This window comes from Coloeus monedula (genome assembly GCF_965178545.1).
Source record: "Coloeus monedula genome assembly, chromosome: 22".
NCBI classification, from domain to species: Eukaryota; Metazoa; Chordata; class Aves; order Passeriformes; family Corvidae; genus Coloeus; species Coloeus monedula.
Window position 1 is genome coordinate 273169 of NC_138802.1, and position 18782 is coordinate 291950.

Consider the following 18782-nt stretch of genomic DNA (forward strand, 5'->3'; position numbering starts at 1 on the left):
TGCCCCCAGCCCCCCGCCCGCCTCTCGGCGGAGCCCCGGCTCGGTGCGGCCGCTGGTGCCGGTGCCCCCGCGAAGCGGAGCGCTGTCCGCCCCGGCCGCTCCTCCGCGGCTCTGCCGCTCCGGGGCCGCGGGGCCGGCGCTGCGGGCAGCGCAGTCTCTCCGGACGCGGGGCCGCCGCGGTACCGAAACTTTTGTTGGCGGGTGCGCGGCGCAGAGCTGCGGGCCGGGCGGAGCGGGGCGCGGGGGTGGCCCCAGGTGCGGTGCGGTGCGGCGGGGGGCTTGCCGCCTGTTTCACTTTGCTTCTTTCACTTGTTTTACGGAAGTTGCTCCCGCGCCCGCCGCCGCTTCGGCCCCGCTCTCCCGGCCCCGCCGAGGTGAGCCGGGGGCTCTGCTCCCTCCGTCGATCCTTCCCGGCAGCGCGGCCCCCGCGGGCCGGGGCAGCGGGGCGAGGAGCGGGCTGGCCGTGAGAGGATGCGGAGGGGAAGTTTATGGGGGTTTTGAAATGATTCTGCCTTTGTATTTGTTGTAAGTTGTGTGGGTTGTTTTCTCTTTCATTTTTTCCCCCTCCTGAGCTCTGGCGTCTCGGTGGTAAAGGTTGCTTGTCAGGTTCCTGTACTGCCTAAATGAAAAGGAATTTAATTTATTTGGGACAAGGCAGTGTCAGATGAAGAGGCTGCTTATTACATTTAATGAGTTGTTTTTTGGGGGTTTTTTTTCAGCCTGGGCATATCTGGGATGGGTTTGTTTTTGTCCTTCCATGTGAGGTGTATAAGACCTCCCCCACCCCTTCACATCATGTAGGGAGGAGGAAAGGTGTCTAGGCTGGGGCAATGCTTTGGTTTTAGATTACAGGCCCTAGTATTGGGGTTGGGTGTGGTTTTGGTTGTAGCTTTTTGTGGCTTGTCCACTGGTTTTTGATCAGGTATCAGGATGGGGAGTAGGGTCTGGCCTGGGGCTGGGCTGGGCTGGGTTGGCCTGGTGGCCCTTCTGGGTGTGATAATGGACAGGTCTCCATCAGGCTGGAGTGTGAGTGCGGTCAGGAGCTGCGGGGCTCAAAGTGTTGGTGGGTTTTCCAATCCTTGCACTGTCTGGATCAGAGTCTCATTTAGATTTGGCAAAATGCGCAAATTCAGAGTTTGGTAGGAATCCCTTGGGTCATGTTACCCTCCCTCTTTGGGACCAGGTCCCACCACCATGGCCCCCTACCAGCTAACACAACTATACCTGCTCCTCCAAAATGGTGTAAACCATTCTCTGCCATTTAAAAACCAAATGGCAGTAATGAGCCAAACAGGCCTGTGCTGGCGATGTGCCATGGTCCAAGTAATTACTGCCAGAGTGTGTGTGTGTGTGTTGTTTTTTTTTAATAAGGAGTAAGATGGTAATAAACTGGTTGATGATTGACTGGGCCTGAACTATGTACTCTGATATTGTGAGTAAGAGGATAATTTTGTCGTCGTTTATTCCATTTATTTACTTACTTCTACCATTGATATCAGGAACCGAGTGGCTCTGGAGCCACTTCCACCTGTGAGCACGACGTGCCGGCTCTGCTTGGGTCCAGCCGTGGGCGTGCGGCTGCCTCCCTTCTAGATCAAGAAGCTGGGATGCTGCGTGGGCAGCCCAGGAGTTAAGGATGTGGTGAAACTGCAGGAGGGCAAATGCTTCCAAGAGCAATAAACAGTGATTTACCCCGATCTCCATCTCGAGGAGCTGTGGCAGCTGCCCGGGTGACTCGGGCCGGGGTGGCCCCGGCGGGCAGGGCTGTGCCCCGGCCTTGCAGTGCCCCCTGCCGGCTGGAGCCCGGCCCGCTCCCCCGTGGGGCTCCCCTGGGGAGGGGCTGCCCAGCCAGCGCCTTCCCCTCCCCAGAAAAGGGACCCTCCTTCGCCTCGCAAGTGTTGTGGGTGCTCAGCCTTGCCACGGCTGCACCCAGGTAACACGTGGGTTTTGGTCTCCGCCATGGGAACCCGGAGCTGCAGTTAGCCATGGAAATGAGGATCGGGGAGATCTCTTTAAGTCAGCATTACGGTCTGTGTGTGGGTGAACCCGTCTTGTCATGATCTTGGGGCAAAGACCTGCCCGGTAATCACCACCTCTAACCCTTATCTACTTGGGCCAGCCTATTTCCCTCAGTCGCTGCCTCTTGAATTCTCTCCAAGCCCTCAGGCAGTGACTCTCCAGAGGCAGTGCCCGAGGGCTGCTCATACGAGCTACCAGCTGGCAGAGGCAAGTCCAGAGGGGTTTCTTTCCCAGAGGGACTCTGTATGTGGGGTCTGCCAGTCTCCTCTTGCTGAGGGCTTTCTCAGCTCAGTCAGTCCCTGCCTGGACCTTCTAGGGCCAGAAGTGTTAATAATGGTTAAGGGCTGAAAAGAATGTGTGGACTGAGTCCATTTGCGCAGGAATGTGGCAAGATGTTCCTTACATGTGATTTTCTGCGAATGTGGTTTTAAATACCTTGTCTGACTGAGCACTTGTCACTTCCTTTGGGAAACTCTTCCCCAGCCTAATTATCCTTGGTATGAGATTACAGGAACTGACCTCAGAATGAGGACCAAGACACCTGTGGTAAATGGGCAGAGGAATACCTAATTTCCCACTCAAAGGGTCATTTTATGTCTTTGTCAAATCACTGCTGTTGTTTGAAACACCTAGTGGATAGAAACACCTTCTTTGGGCTGGTGGCAACTTTTTTTTTTTTCCCTTTTTTGACCAGATTTTTGGGGAGGCATTGGCTCAGTCAAGGTTGATGTCTTTCCTGAGCTCATGTTCTGCAGAAGGTTCCCAGGCAGTTGGTTTGGGTGTTCATATCCCTTTCCAGTAGTTCTATGAGATATTTGTTGGGTGGAAAGCATTCAAGGGTTTAAGCCTACCAAGTGAAGATTGCTCCTTGGGAGAAGGGTTTAGCAGGGCAGGGATTAACCTTCCCATCATGGAATAAGCAGCACCCAGCTATTACTTGGAGAACATGCTTCAAAGCTGCTTGAAGTCCATAGGAGTGTATCTACTGCTTTGGCACCATAGGGAGATAACTTGCAGAAAGACGGGCAAGTTGATCTCTGAGATAAGCTCCTGTTTCTTCACCTGCACTCTGTCTACCGGGTCTTATGAGTCCTTCTAAACCAGGTCTGCCACTGACAGAGTGGGATCTGCTAATGTGGGCAGGTACTACACTGTTCTGCTCTGAGACACAGAGTCCCAGAGGGGAAGAGGCAACTTGTACTGAAACTGGCTGGGAATGGTAGATACCTGGACTGGAGGGGATCAGATATTTCATGTGCAGTTTCCATATAATCAGTTTCTCTTTCTGTTTTCCTGAACCGTTCATGCTTCTACCCTGAGTCCTCTTTCCTGCAATTGGAAAGTACTATCTGAGCTTGGAATTTATCTCAGGGCTTTGCCTACACAGCCTTTTCTGTCCCACTTTTTGCACTTGGCTGTCCTCACAGCAAGAGCTTTTGTGGCCACTTTGACTCTCTCTCTAACATCAAATCATACCCCGGGCTGCTGTGCAGCCTACAATTTAGATGCCCTCTGAAAAGTTGGCTGGAAGTATCTGGAAAGTAAAGTCCTATAGTAGGTGACGATAACCACTGCCTGTGCTGCATCTCCCATATCCACCTGGGCTCCTTCCGTCCCTCCCAGGGTTTGAAGATGCAGCCGTTCCCAAGGTTTGGAGAACTCAGGTGCTACCCAGGGCTCAGCTCCCAGAAGTGCTGACATTGCAGAGGCCATGCTAGCCGATCCAGCTGAGGTTTGGGAGAACCAATGTCCTCGTCCTCAGCTGCACTTTGCAAAGCAAAGAGGGGGCAGAGGAGGCTTGGCTGGAAGCAGGGGAGGGGCAGAACCTCCAGCCAAAAGTCCCACGCGGCACTGTCTCCTCCCCTCCGGTTCAATGCGGACTGGATCAATTTGGACGTCTTCAGCAATAAAAAATGCCGATGTCGTCCTAATTCACTAGGCCCCGAGATGACAGCAAATTTACATTTTTTAATTAAACTAGCAGCCAGTTTTTATGAGAGGGGGCTGGGTTATGCAAATCAAATGGTTGTGTACGAAAGATTAGGAGAGTTTGGGAATAAATTCCACAAATGCTAATAAAAAAAAAGAGAGAAAATGAGAGGGGGGAGAGAGAGGGACATTGTTCCATTAGCCCCTTTTAGGCTGATTTCCCTAGGGAGAAAGCAATGGGGGGTGAGAGATGGAGGCAGCTTTCAGAGACAGGTAAAATCCATTTCGAGGATTGAGAGCCCCTTGGACCAGGACCTTGTTGCTCCCTGTTTGCTCTCTGAAGGCTCGCAGGGGAGATGGAAGCAGAAATTGGTGACAAAAAACCCCCTTGCTGGTTTCTCATCTCCATTCCTGCTTGACCAGTGATCTACAGGCTGGAACAGCAGCTGGGAGGGACTGGGTTGAGGATGTAGAAGGTGTGCAGTGCTCAGGTGCTGGAGGGGCATGGGTGGGTGAAGGGCTAGGCCAGGTCACTGTGGTGCTGCAAGAGGGTGGATGTGGCATGGTGACAGGGCAGTCCCTGGATGGGCAAAGCCCAGGAGCTACACAAGGCTTCTCTGGACAGGGCCCATCTTTGGGCTGACAGATGGTCACAGAGCAGGGCTACAGCTGAGATTGGTGCCCTGGGGCTTCATCTCCTTTGTGCAGCTCTTGTGGGTGGGCTCCTGGTCCCTGGCAGGAGCTGCTGGTTGGAACAGGCAGTAGCACTGATCACAGATGAGGGGCTAGACTGCTGTTCCATGTAAGCACAGGCTTTATCTGCAGAGCAGAGTGTGTTTTGGAGAAGGTATGGTGATGCTTTTCCCTCACCCAAACTGTAGAGCCCCTTGTTGCCCATCCATAGAGCTCTCAGAGGCTGAGTCCAGCTGTCAGCATCTCTTTCCAGTGTGTTAACCTGGCACCAGTCTTCATCCCTTTCTCAAGGGACTTTCCATCTTTCTTCATGTGGTGATTCCAGAAAATAAAGCAGTTTGGCAAGTCCTTTCAGGAAGAAATAGTTACAGTGAACAAAAAACATGCGTTTCACTCATGTAAAATATGTTCTTGTATAAGTTTCCAAAAGAATTCAAGTTCTCATTGCATTTGGGAGTTAGGTGTGGTGGCTAGGTACCAAAGCAATTGTTTGCTCTGCTATGGAGAAACAAAACCAGAAAATTTCTGGAGGCTGGGAAACTGCTTAAAGCTTCCAGTCCTAAGGCAGTTTCGTGCTTGGAATAAAAGCTGAACAACCCATGTAGGCTGGCAAAAGAAAGCAAAGGGTGGAGAACAGGAGATACGAAGGAAAAGGATGGAAAGACTAAGGTCACTGGGTGCATTTTATGACAATCCCCATAGGATATTGTGCCTCACTAGAGAGCTTTGCCACTCATTCCTGGTTTTGGGGTGTGAAATGATGATTCACCAACATGCTCATGTTTTGCTTTGGAGAGGTGACATTTTAGCAGAGCCTCTCTTGTGAAATCAGTAAAAACACAAAGATCTGCTGGAGCATTTCTGGAGGTGTCCCCCACACCCAACAGCTACATCCCTGTCACCCTGTCCTGAACATGCATATCTGCCCCAGACACTCACCCACCTCCACGCTCCCGGACACTCACGTGCCCTGTGTTGGTGGCATGCTGAACTTCATGTTCCCCAGGTTGCTCTCTGAAGACATTGCCACAGTGAACACTCTGGTTCTGTGCACTTGCGTCCTCATTGCCATGGAGTGTATCTTTCTTGGCAGCAAGAGAACGCCAGTATGGTCTCTGCCCTGCGTGCTGGGTGTCTCTGTGCTCTCACCACTCTGCAGTGAAACCCCCACTGTTCCTGCTGTTGGGGGAAACGATGGCCTTGGCATCAGCTTGGTCCACAGCCTCAGACAGGCGGCCGTACAGGGGATTTTTGTAACATGAGTTTCTGAGCTGAGCTAGGGCCAAGTTCAGCCTAAATCTAACAAAGAGCTCCAGAACAAGTCTGTGAGACATGGCAGAGTCTGAGGATTTGGTGTAGGATGAATAACTCCTAATCTATAAAGTGGGCATAATCATACTCCCTTGTGCAGCCCAGAGCCAGGGCTGGGCGCTCAGGGATGGAGATAAGTGAATGAGGCCTGGCTGCTGTCCATGGATGGGTGTGGGGGGTCGGGCAGGAGTGCTCCTCCCTCCAGCTGGGGTGGGGTGCCTGGGGTGTGGGAGAGCTGAGCCTGCTCCCACTTTCTGGGAGCTTCCTGGGAGCTCCTGCTCCATCTGCCCCATGGCACCTTCGGCATCCCAGCAGCTGTAGTGCCATGGGCTGGGAGCAGCCGTGGGTCCAGGGTGAGCTGTCATGGACCTGCAAGGGGGCCTCTCCAGGGCCTGGGCTGGGAGGTGAAGAGCTCCAGCTGGGCTGTTCTGTTGGAATGGTGCAGTGGTGTCAGCCCTGCTCCCAAAACTGGATGGGCTAGGGCAGAGCAGAGGAAGGACCAGGAACTTCCAGATTCCATACATGGGAAACTGTCAAAAGCCAGGTAGCAACACCAGCTTTTGTCTGGTATTTCCAGAAAAACCCGGCAGGACCTGGCATCCCAGGGCATAATTTATTATGGAAAAATAAAATAATAAAGTACCAATCCCTTTGAGGCCTGAGTCATAGAAGCATCTTCTCATTAAAGCGGCTCCACCTCTCCGCCTGGTGTTTGCCAGCTCCATGCCTGTATGAATCCACTCCCTGAGCTGCCTCGCCCAGGGCAGCCCTCCTCCTCCTCCTCTTCCTGCTGCCTGTGCTTCCCCAGCACACCTCTCCTCCAGCACCCCTTCCCCTGTCTGGAGGAGCACGAGCAGTTCTACATCTCAAGCCAACTTCTCCCCAGGCCCCCCATCTTTGGGCCAGGTGGGTGTTTTGTTGGTGTGTGTTGTAGACAAATGTCTTCATCTTTTCACCCACCCACCTCGTACCCTGTGTTATCAAGTTCTCTGGCCATGGCCCTGGCTCCCACATGCCCTTCTCCTGGCCATGTGGTGTGAAGGTGTGTGTGGTATCTTTTCATGGCTCGAAGCTCTCTTTCAAGTGGCCTTCTACAAGCAGGGAAAGGAGAGGAAGCTGCTCCTGGAGTAATTACCATCTGCATGTCCCGAAGGCAGGCAGCAGATGTTAGCAGAGGAGGACCGGATTGGAAGAGGGTGAGGGAACAGAGGCTGGGGAAGGGGGGTCTGATTTTTCTTCTCGACTGCATATGAATATTTTTAACTGAAACTCAGTAGGACGAGAATCCCAGTTCTGCAAAGTTGATCCATGCATTTGGAAACTTTAAGGGAAAGCTCCTTTGCTCGCTCTTGCTGTGTTTTCTGTCACTCACTCTTGCTTTTCTCAGCCTTTTTTTATGCTGCACTGTCTTACTAAATAGCTTTCCTTTATGTCCTTCTTCCTTTCCATATTCCCACAGACCTGTCACTCTTTGTCACTCTCCTGGACTTCCATTCTATCTTTGATTCTGTCTTGATTTCCCTTTCCTTCCCCCCCCACCCTGTTACATTGTCTTTCTCTATTTTTCATTTTCGCATTTGTCTGTGGGCTGATATTCAGATGAGCAAACTCCTTCCAGTTAAAGGAGGTCATGAATATTAGGATTTTTCTATCAAACAATGAAATATGGCTCAAATTACCCTAAAGAATAGGGCCCTTTTCATAAACCACCTGCTGGTTTTTTTGAAAGAAAGCACAACCACTCGCCTGTGTGCTCCAAGCAGTTGTCTCACATCTCTACCTTGCCAAGCTTTGCCGTTCCAATTTCTTCTGCTGAATTTGTTGCTCTTGGTGGAGTAAGTCTGCTCTTCCCAGACTGGCAGCACCCAATGAGTCTGGGTCTGGACAGGTTGGGACAGGATGGGGATTCTGGCAGGATCCTTGCTGCTTTGAATGTTGGTTTGTGATTGTGCTTTTTTGATTGCGGTGTGCATATTTTGGGGTTTTATTTTTGTTTTCAACAACATTTTGGTCTGAAACTCATTTGGTCTGAACCTCTCAGCTTGACTGAGGGATCTCATTCAGATGTTAGCACCCAGTGGGGCATGGAAACACGTAGCCCACCCCCCCCACCTTCTCCTTGTCTTGCTGGTGTGGACCAACTGTCGCTCCCCGGGGTGGAGGTGACCTGCTCAGGCCTGGACACCAGCCCAGGCTCTGGTCATTTCCTCCTGGCTGTCATGGTCCTGTCCCTTTCCTCCCAGCCACATGGCTTCAGAAAAGGAGCTGTGAGCACAGAGGCCGCAGCTGGCTCTGGGAAAGCCAAGTTTGTGCTGCATGAGATCCTCCATTCCTTGTGGTCCTGGCCGTGCTTAACTGGACAGTGCCGTGCCTTTGCCAGGGCAGCACCAGCGCAGCTTTGCCATTCAGCCGGGACGTGGAGAGTGGTGGAGCTGTGTTGCAGGGACCTAGAGAACTGCAAGCAGAAGAGCCTCTATGCTCCCTTGGGAGTTGCCGCGAGGCAGGCGTGGGTAATGCCAGAGACAGGGACAACAGAGGATACCAACTTGTTTCAGACTTTTGTTTTCAGTCCAGCCTATTTATACTCTTTATAGTGGCTGTTTTTTCCCCAGTTACATGAATGTGTCTTGTCCTTGCTGTTTTCCATCTTCCCTCAGCAAACCTTGCCGTCTTCTGCGTGTCTTTGCTGGGAGGCTCACAGCACTGTCCCTCCTGGGCAGAGACCACACTTCTCAGAGGAGGCACCTCTCACTGGTGTGCTCCTTCCAGGAGCCTGGTCCAGCCCTTCCACTCTCTCCCACCCGCATTTCCCTGGACAGAAACTGCACACACAGCCTGGGCTGTGTGAGCACGGAGTTTGTTTTGCCAGGGTGACCTGTTTAATCATCTCATTTTCTGGTGGCCGTTTATTCCTCGTTTCCACGGTTACAGCCCCATTAAGAGGAGAAGCAATAAGGCAGCGAGTCAAACAGGTAATAAAAACATTAAAGCCATGTGCGCGTTGGGAGGGAGGGAGGGCGAGCAGCACTCAGTGAGACGAGACGGGCCGTGCCAGGGAGACAGAAGGGTCACAGGAGCCTGTGCACAGTGTGGTGACACCCAGCTCAGTGCCCAACCTCTGCAGGGGCCTGACTGCCAACAAAGTGTCCTACAGCATCCCACAGCATTCTACCCTGCTCTGTTGGAGTCTGCTGACACTCAGGACAGTGTCGCTGCCACCAGTGTGCTGCTCTCCCCACTGCTGTGCCACTAAGGCAGAGTTGCAAGCGGACAAAAGCACTCAAAATTAGAGTGTATTTTTTACTGTATTTTCTTACACAGCTGTGACTGCCTGGCAAAATTACTAACTTGCTGTTTCTGTTTGGTTCTGGTGATGCTGGTGGGCCTCAGTGTTGTGTCACTGTAACAGCTCTGCCGTGGCACTTGCCAAGGTACCTGCTCTTGCTGGTGTCAGCTGCACTGCTCCCTTGCAGAGCCATGGCTCTGCACAGTTCCTAAAGTAGAACTGACTGTTCCACGTGCTACACCGAGGTATACACAGCCAGCTACCTGAGCCAGCACAACCTAGAGTACTGTGGCGCTGGTTTGAGGCTTTCCTAGGTAGAAATACTTGTTTATGGAAGGCCATATTTCTGCAGCCTCCAGGAGAAGGTCAGATTCCATGGAAACGGGATAGCCAGGTCTCTGCTCCGCAGCAGCCACTGCCAACAGTGACTGTGGGCTGGGGAGGGTGTGGGAGCTGCTCACCTGGGAGCAGTGGGGGATGCCTTTTAGGCTATAGGTAGAAATCAGGGGAGAGCTGTGGAGGGCAGGCAGCATTGCTGGGAATTACCTCTCTCCTGCTAGGAGGAATCCCCAGTTTTCTGGGTTTTCATTGTGGGCTCCTAAAAGGAAAGTAGCAACATGAAACAACCTAAAGCAGCAACTCTGGAGTGAGGAGGAGGCAGAGTCCTGGTGTCTCAAGAGAAAGAAAAGAACTGTTTTCAGCTCACTTCCCTCCAGGCAGTGCTCCTCAGGGAACTCCTCAGGGCTCTTGGAACATGGGAGCCTTTTGATACTATATGCTTGTTATCCCAAAACTGACTTGGCCAGCAAGGAGATGGTGGCCTCTCTTCCTTTGGGAAATTTTGGGCTAGGTGTACTCTGGGGTGTAAAACCATGACCTAACTGCAAAAGCCAGCAAAGTTACTTTTCCCTATAATTTCTCACTGGTCATGGAGCATGGAGACCAAGCAGCACTGGATCTTAAATGATGAGATGTTAGTGAGGGAATTGAGACTTCTAATACCTGTCTTCCATGTGAGGGCTAGTAGCTGCCTCTGATGTTTGAATGGAGATTGAAATGATATCACTAGGAAATAATTCTAAAACTTCCTTGGACACTTCAAGCCCGAGGCTTGGATTTTCAAAGTTATGCTGTGTTAGACAAATTTTGTTTCTTTGGAGTTGGAGGTTTATCAAAATTGCAGCATCTCAGAGCAGTGAGGATGGCTGGACTCTCTGGAGACCTGCCCTGGACTGGAGAATGTGGACTTCATGAAGCTGCTTTTTATTTCAGGCAATCTGTAAGATTGGTCAGGGAGCTGACTTGGTAATTAAGTATGAAAATGATTCTCCAGGACCCATTCCCTCTTACCACACTGATGTAAGGGCCTCTTCTGTTCCTGAGAGTAGGAAGAGGGGTTTGACCGTCCTTTGTGTGGTCTCTGGCCACACCGTGTTGTGCTGTGTATTACCCAGGGTGGGTACAAACCCTCATGCTTTGTGCAAGCTGCTTACAAGTAATGGCCTTAGGAGAACAAAGCAAACTGTGTAGCTGGAATCTCCCCTGCTCCACATGGGCTCCATGAAGGAGCAGGTGCCCACAGGCTGAGAGGGTTCTGACCTGTGAATAAGGGTGAGTTTCACTGTGGATGAAAAGAGGTTAAATATAACAGTCCCACTCATATAGGTGGCACAGCACTGTACGCAAAACAGAAATATTCAGAAAAGCAAACTATAAAGGAGAGCAAGAAAATAGTCACAGAACTGCAGGGAAATGGGGTGTTTTACTTGCTAGCTCTCTCTGTTGAAAGAGTCTGCCCTGTTACAGCCCCGTTTTGCCCTGGTAGGATTTTTTTATTTATTTCTGACATTGTTTTGGGTTTTACAGTTTCTTTTCTCCAGACTTTATCAGAAAGCATATTTGTGGTGAGAGCCTGTGAAAGGACCTGGCTTGCTGAGTAAATGTTCAACGTGGAAATGAGCTGCATGACCTTGAGTGGGGGGAGAGGGAGGAAAGCTGACAGAAATTCATAAAAAGCTGAAAAAGAAAAGAACAAGGAGAAGGGAGGGGAGAGGAAAAAAGATAAAAGGCTTGGCCAGACTGGAAGAAGTCACACAGGAGAGGAATAATGGCCTTTCTTGTTACAGCAGTGACTGGACCTGTCGTATTGGGCATCTTAAAGAGCCCGATTCTAAGTTGCACTGAGCACTGACACTTTAAAAAATAGGCCCATTTAAGGTGACTCTAGTTGGGCAACAAAAGTCAGTAGTCACTTTAGATCATCTTGGCTTGTGTTCAGAAGGGTGAATTTTATCCTTGGCAAAAGGCCAGCGGGAGGTCCTTCTGTGTACTGTTCCTGTTCCCAGAATAGGACCTGGGGCGGCTCCTGGAGCTTGTGCTGGCCCTTCAGGACAGGGGCAGAACCCACTCTCCTCAGGTTCCGGGCTGAGCCCTCCCCATGCAGGATCACTGGCTGGGCTCATGTGTCAGCCCAGTTGTCTTTGGGCACAGAAGCTGGGCTTGAATTTATTTGTGGAATTTTTGGGGGGCTCTGGGTGTCTGGAGAAGGTGCTGGGTGGAGCAAAGCCTCTGTCCTCAGTGCAGGAGCGGACAGAAGCAGCAGTGCAGAAGGTTTCCCAACCATCCTTGGAGTTCCTCAAGTGTGTGAGATTGAGATGGAGACACTTGCTTTTGAAAACTAATGAGGATGTCAGTCAGAAAAGACCAACAAAACACTGTTGCAAGGAAGAAAATTTGAGTAGAAACATACTGCTGTCACTACCAGAGACCAAGGTGTGAGGTCCAAGCATGCTCTGGAGCTTGGCTTTCCAGAACTGCCTGGTTTGGGCTTGACAATTTTTACTTCAGTCCCACATCTAGTCCTGGAGGATCTAAACTGGATTTTAAAATTGTATTGTAGGGATTGGAGAGAGATGAGCACCAAGTTTCTGCAGGTTCGTGTTCCTTTAGCATGTCCTTAGTACCTGGATGACACCAGCTCCAGGAAGCCCCTCCTGCAGTCCTTGGCTCTGGTGCTGTTTCCACGGAGGGATCTGGGCATACAGCGACCTGGCACGCAGCAGTCAGGGGGGCTGGGGCAGAAACCCTTGTGCTCTTCCGGAAGCCAATGGCTTCTGCTACTTTTTTTGTTGTTTGAATGCATGAAAAAAGTTTAAATGCGCATAGGCTCCCCTTACAGCTCATTCTGTTCTCATTTCTTTGACTCCCCAAATTCTCTTCATTTTCAGGAGGGGAAGTCTGACTTCAGTGGCATCAGCACTTCCAAAATGCTGCACACCGACATAAACAGTTCAGAGCGTGGGGCAAGGATTGTGCTGAAGCTGAGCCCTCATTAGTGTTGAAACAGGGCTGATCACCATTCTTTGGTTAAATCTGAATAGCTGCACTAATGGTCCTCATACACACATCTTTAAATTTTAGTTCATTTAGGTGGGGGGTCAATTTCTTGCCATAAGCCTGAAAATTGTAGAGTAAGATTTTCATCTTCACTGCTTGTATGGGAGAATTCTACTGTATGGAGGGGAGCATTTTTTGATTTCTTTCCAGTTGGAGTGTGTGAAATAGTAGGGAAAAGTCTTGTCTAGTGATGATCTCAAAATAAATTCTCTAGCAGTGCAGTGTGATGTCAGACAGACAGTATGTGGCTGGGTAGGAAGTGCAGACAGTGGGGGCACGAGTGCCTAACACAGGGGAAAACCATCAGTCCAAGGCTTTGGGAGGAACTGGAGCAAAGTCACCAGCGCAGATGCCAGAGCAAGGAACTGTAACTGTACATTTAATAGTTTAAGATGTTTGCTTTTATGTGACAGTTGCTGCTCAAGCAAACAGATTGGAGAATTCCAGACTTGCATGGATTTCAGGGATTTTATTTATATGTGTTCAGCACAGGACATGAATGCGATGGGAGCATAGGGGTTGTTTGAGCAGGAGAAGGGCCCAGTACCCTGCTCCTCCCTGACCTGTTCACCTTGATTTTATGAGCTGAGCCTCACTCCTGTGTCTTACTCTTCCCTGAAGTCACTGACCTCACTCACCTGCTCCCTCTGCTCCTAGCATCATCCCACACTCCCTGGAGCATCCTCTGTCCTATTTCTCTGCTCCCTGATGTGTTACCCTGCTCCTGCAGAAGCCCTGCTCTGTGCCAGAAGCCCCATCTGGAAGTCAAACAACCATGCCCAGAGTGCTGGCCCTGCCCAGCCTCCACTGCCCAGCTTGGGGTGTAGCTGAAACTATCCTGTGAGAACTGCAAGGCAGAGGCATGTTTTCCCAGTTTATTCTCCAAAAGGAGAGCCGGCAAGGGGTGAGGGGCAGACTCCTTGCAGCGAAGGTGTTAACAAATAGCAGGTGATTAAACATGACAAGCAGTGACATTTCTGTGTGGGGTTCTCAGTACCAGCAATGCCAAGAATGAAGCTATAAACCCTGACATTTTGTGTTATGCACTGAGGTTTTTAATAGACATCTTTCTCTCCCTCACCCCTGTTTGTTTCTTTTATTCCTCTATTCTCTTCTGTCCTCTTCTCCCTTTCCTCTCTCTTCCTGATCCTTGCCCTGGCTCTACCCCATCCCAAGTGCCCCCACCTTCACTTCCCATGTCTCCCTCCCTGCTCTTATCTTTGCTCTCTTGCTTCACCAGGCTCATTTGTTCGATGTCCTTCACTTTAGCTTTTGTTTCTCTGTTCCTCCCTATTTTCTTGTTACACTTTTCCAAGATGTTTTGCTTTTCATGGCATCATTCACCCTTCCTTACTCTTCTCTTCCTCCTCCTAGCCGGTCTCTGCCATATGCACACGCTCGCAGTCTCTCACACATACGCACTCCCACACTTCATTGCACGCACACTGCCACTTCCCGCACACTTCCCTGCTCCCCCCCACGCTCCCGCTCTCTCCTGCTCTGTCTCTCACATACGCTCTCACTTGCTCTTTTCTTTCTGTGCTTCCCCTCTCCTGCTCTTCTTTGTCTTTGTTACTCCCTTCTGCTGTCATCCTCCCTCTGTCTGTTCTTTTCCACTCTCCCCTTCTCCCTCCCTTTCCTTTCTCTTTTTGGGGTCTGATGTAATACTCTAACCATGGGCAGGCAGGCCAGTTGCTTGTCAGGGAGCAGGTGTCCCACCCCTGAGTGATGTTTTTGTTAATAACATTTTTGCCCTGACTCAGAAGCCGTCATTTTGAAGATTGGTTGGTGGGGTTTTTTTAAGGACAGGAGCTGAGGAGGCTGAGCTTTTGGGAACAGTTGCTGGGTTTGTACTAAAAGGACTGCAACAGTTGTTCTGCTGAGCAAGAAATGTTGGAACAACTGCAGAGTCTCTCCCCACCCCCCTCCATCTATCCAAAGGGCATTTGGAGGTGACACCCAATGCACCGTCCCCCTTGCAGCCAGCTCTAATTGGAGCTGACGAGCTGCTGCTGGTTCTTGGCTTTGGAAATGGGGCACTTCTGCCACTGGAGTTGGTCCTACCCAGCCCTCTCTATTAGAAAAAACCTTTCCTCCTCTGCTGCCTTCTCCTGGTGGGGTTATGGGCACAAAATTAGCAAAATGCCAGAGTGACCAGAGCACTCAAACACAGGGCTCTCCTCCAGCAGGTCATCTGGTCTCTAGGGCTCAGTAGTTTGGCCCACCTACATGACCTGAACATAAGAAAGGGTCTCCAGGCACAGAAGGATAAAAGGGGTCAATGGTGGTCATCGGCTCCCTGATCCATGACCTGCCTGGCTCACTGTGTCTTACCAGGCTGTGATCCCTTTCATGCAGAGGCGGGGTGCAGGGCATGGTGCTTCCCACTAGGCAGGATGGAAATGGTGTGAGCAGGCCCATCAGAGCCCGTCCTCTCTGCTGAATCAGCCATGTTATTGCCACCAAGGCCAGGGCCTTCCCACCTGGCTGGCACTGGTGAGAGCCACACTGCAGAAGTCATTGCAAAGTGCCTTCTGAGGACTTGAGGCATCTCCAGAGGCTCTTTGAGCGGCGCAGCGATTCGTTCTCACATGGCTGCAGAATCTCTGTCTCTCCCCAGGTCCCTGGGGAAGATCTCTAGGGAGCTCCTGGAGAATTACCAGGCACAGGCTCTGTGCTGTGCATCAGGGATGTACCAGCCCGTCGCTACAGCTGACACCTCTGCACTGAGAACACCCAGGGTGGGTGAGAGGCTCTCCTGGGTGGACAGGGAGGACAGAGACCGGGGAAGCTCCCATGGGCAGGAGGTCCCCAGGTCCCCAGTGTAAATGGCTCAGCAGGTATTTGAAATGAGTTCAAACTAAAGTGCAGCTTCAGTCCCAGTATTTCCTCTTCCTTGACTTTGCACTCATTCTAAAAATCAAAATACTTCCCCATAAAGACCCGCCTTCCCATAAAAAGGCCTGTCCCTCCCTGTCTGCCCAGGTCTTATTGATCAAGCACCACAGACGGTGGCTGCAGCTTCAGTTGCCAAGTAGGGCAGATCGATAGAGACTCAGGATGGGATTTTTGGCAGCTGGAACATCTATTTGTTCCTCCTTCCATCCCACCATCCCTCTGGGAAATGGTCGGTGTCACAGTGAAAGCAGGCGGAGCAAAACTCCGTCCTCCCACTTGCCACTCACCTTGTCATCTGTCCTCCGTGCCTGGGACCAGAGGCCTCTGCGGGAGCATCTGTGAGGCTACAGAGAATGTGGGACGTGTGGAGACAGATTAGTCTCACCCTGCGCTGGCTCCCTCTCTGCTGCTTACATTTTGCAATGGGCAAGTTCACCCTTTTGTATACTGGGGCAATCCCATGGGTCATTCCAGGCTGAGAGCAGTATTTGTCCTTTATTGTTTGCACAGTCTCTTTATTTAACTAGTGTTTCTTCCCTGCCTAGATCCCACGTAACTCCCCTCTGCCCTTCCCTGCTGTGGCTATCAGTGCTGTTGTCATCTTTCCAGAGATGGGGAGAGCAAGGCAGGGTGATGAGAAGGTGCTTCCTGAAGGCCAGAGGGGCTTGGTGCTGGAGTTGGGGTTAGGGGCCGTGGTTTCTGGCTGTCCTTTGGCAGCATTCAGCTCCTTAGCCATGGGCTTGGGACAGTGCTTCCCCACTCAGAGCCTTCCCAGGCTGCCCCGTCCGTGTGGGACCAAAAACTGTGGGCTGGTCTCCAGTGTGAACTGGGAGAAAGAGATGCAGAGGGGAGCATTGGGGAGGAGAGGGATGGTGTGCAGACTTGCATTGCTCTGTCCTGTCTGAAGAGCAGTTAGCTCTGCCAAAAGATGTCCTTAACCCTTGCTAGCTCTCCTGGCTGCCCAACCTCTGGCAGGTGCCGAGCGCCACGCACAGAGAAGTTAATGAAATGAGTATTTTGGGGAGGGGGGGAGGGAGGCTCTGTACTGCACCCTGGGGCCCTGGGTTTATTAATGGTGACCTGCCATTAAAGACTAAAGTGCTAACCTGGTCATATTTAGCAGCTTTCAGTGGTATCCCAGTGGTCTCTGCCTGCAATATCAACTCCTGCTTTCCCCTGCAGCCCCAGCTCGGCAGGAGCTGACTCCAGAGTTTCTCTGCTACAATGAGTCTGGTGGGCAGCACTAAGAAGTCTCTGTGCTGCTGCTGCGAAACAGATTTCCACCTCCTCCTGCTGCTTCAAGCAGCTTCCCCCTCTTACTGCCAGATCTTGCCAGGCAGCACTTGGAAAAGAGGACCGAGTCCTGGCATCTTCATGATCTCCTTTATACAGACAGAGCCTGGGGGTCACTAGGAGAGGGACATGTGCCAGCATGAAGCTCAGAGGGTTTGGCCGTGAAGGAGAGGCATACTCCGGCTTTGCAAAGCACTTCCACAGAGCTCTCTGAGAAGGCGGTGGCAAATTATCCCTCTGAGGTGGCAGGCTGGGAAGCGAGGCAGCAGCTCTGCCAGACCTGATTAAAACGGGACTCGAGGCTAACAGCTTCGGGTCAGAGCAGGAGGGCTGCTCCCATTGCTGCTGTCCCTCTTGCTCCAATCTAAGGGGGATGTGGAAAACCCAAGCTTGGGGGGATGTTCCCTAGGAGATATCAGCAGTTGGATATTGCAGTGACAGGCACTTTAGAAAGATGCTGGGAGCTGCTGCTGCTGCTGCTGGTCCAGGCAGGGATCAGTGTTAACAGAAGAAAAAAAAAAACCCCAGTTTCCTTGAAGCTAATTCTGCTCTTGATGCTTCCCCAGAAGCAAGATCCTGCTGTGCTCCTTGTGCCAACTGAGATTATTGCTTTCCCTGACCACTTCTTCCTGGATTAAAAACTCAGCACAGAGTATTTTGCTGTGTGTTATTCCAGGATGCACACTAGAAGCTCTACGTGGTGCAGACTCTGGCAGAGATACCAGGGAATCATGAGGTGTCTCCAGCTCAGGCTGCTCCTGCTGCTCAAATCAGGAGGTGGGGATGCACCTGCCTCCTTGCACTTCTGTTTGGCCTGAGGTGAGGGCACAAAGAGCGAGGCTGTAGGGATTTTCCTCTCTCCAGAGAGCCCCGTAAGCCACAGATCCCATGTCCTCACAGCCCTGCCCTTCATGTGGGCATGTTTGTCAGTGTGGGCTGCGGGCCATTCCCCAGCAGAGCCAGCGAGGGCAGGGGCCTTGTTCCAGCACAGAGCTCCAGCCCTCACAGCCTCCCAGCAGGATGAGTGCCGGTTTGGCAGCCAGGCTGGGGGCAATCCTCGCTCTCTCCTTTGGCTCTGTGCCCCAGCCGATCTGCAGCCAGGTTTTGCTGTAATCCCTACATCCTGTTGCAGGTCCTTAATCAGCTGGAGCCAGCCTGGAAAAAAAAAACTAAAACCCAAACCCCAAACTGTCGTGGTTAAAGCTCCCCACTGCCAGGTGGTGGGGAGGGGTGGGCAGCAGCCTTCCTGGGCACCAAGTGGGAGACTGGAAGGGTTGGGAGAGATTACAGTTTCCTTGGTAGGTAGGGATGGAAGCAGAGAAAAGGGTATGTGTTTCTGCTGGGGGTCTCTGCAGGACCCACTCGTGCTGTTCCCCTGCAGAGTGGATGGGTCTGGGTTTGAGGCATTGATTCCTCCTGTTCTCCCACCGCTGGCTCAGCTATGGACAGTGCCCCTTCAGCCCTCACTGGGCAGGCTTGGAAACTCTCCGGGTTGTTGTTGAGTTGGTTTTTTTCCCATTTAATGCATAGAATAACACTGATGGGTCTGAACAGCTCCAGCCAGGCGACGAGGGGAAAGAATAACAAGCTCCTGAATGTCAGGCAAAATTATGGGCCATTGCTATTTAGGGTGAGTCTGGTGGATTTAGGGCCTCTCTGTTCTATTGTCCCGGCTGCTCTGAGCATTGGAGCAGGCGAGACACAAGTCGGGAATTTTATTGCAGAGCATGTTCAGGGGAAGGCTGGATCTGAGCGTTTCCGGAGTGAAACAGCAGCAGTGGGGCAGAGGGGACCGTTTCTGTTGGGAAGTTGGTGCGATGTGATACTGGAGGCTGGAAGTCCTGGAGAGGTGGTTATCCAGCAGAGAGTAGAGCCCCCTTGCATCCTGGTGTCTGTCAGGAGTCAGCTCCAGATGTTCATCACATTCCCTGAGTCCGTGTAGGTTTGGTCTTCATCC

At 51.6% G+C, this 18782-nt stretch overlaps 1 protein-coding gene across 10 annotated transcripts in view; it reads left to right on the forward strand.

Moving 5' to 3' along the window:
• The window catches only part of CASZ1 (castor zinc finger 1), a 195236-nt gene that overhangs the window by 109069 nt on the left and 67385 nt on the right, over positions 1–18782 (forward strand). The window lies entirely within an intron of this gene.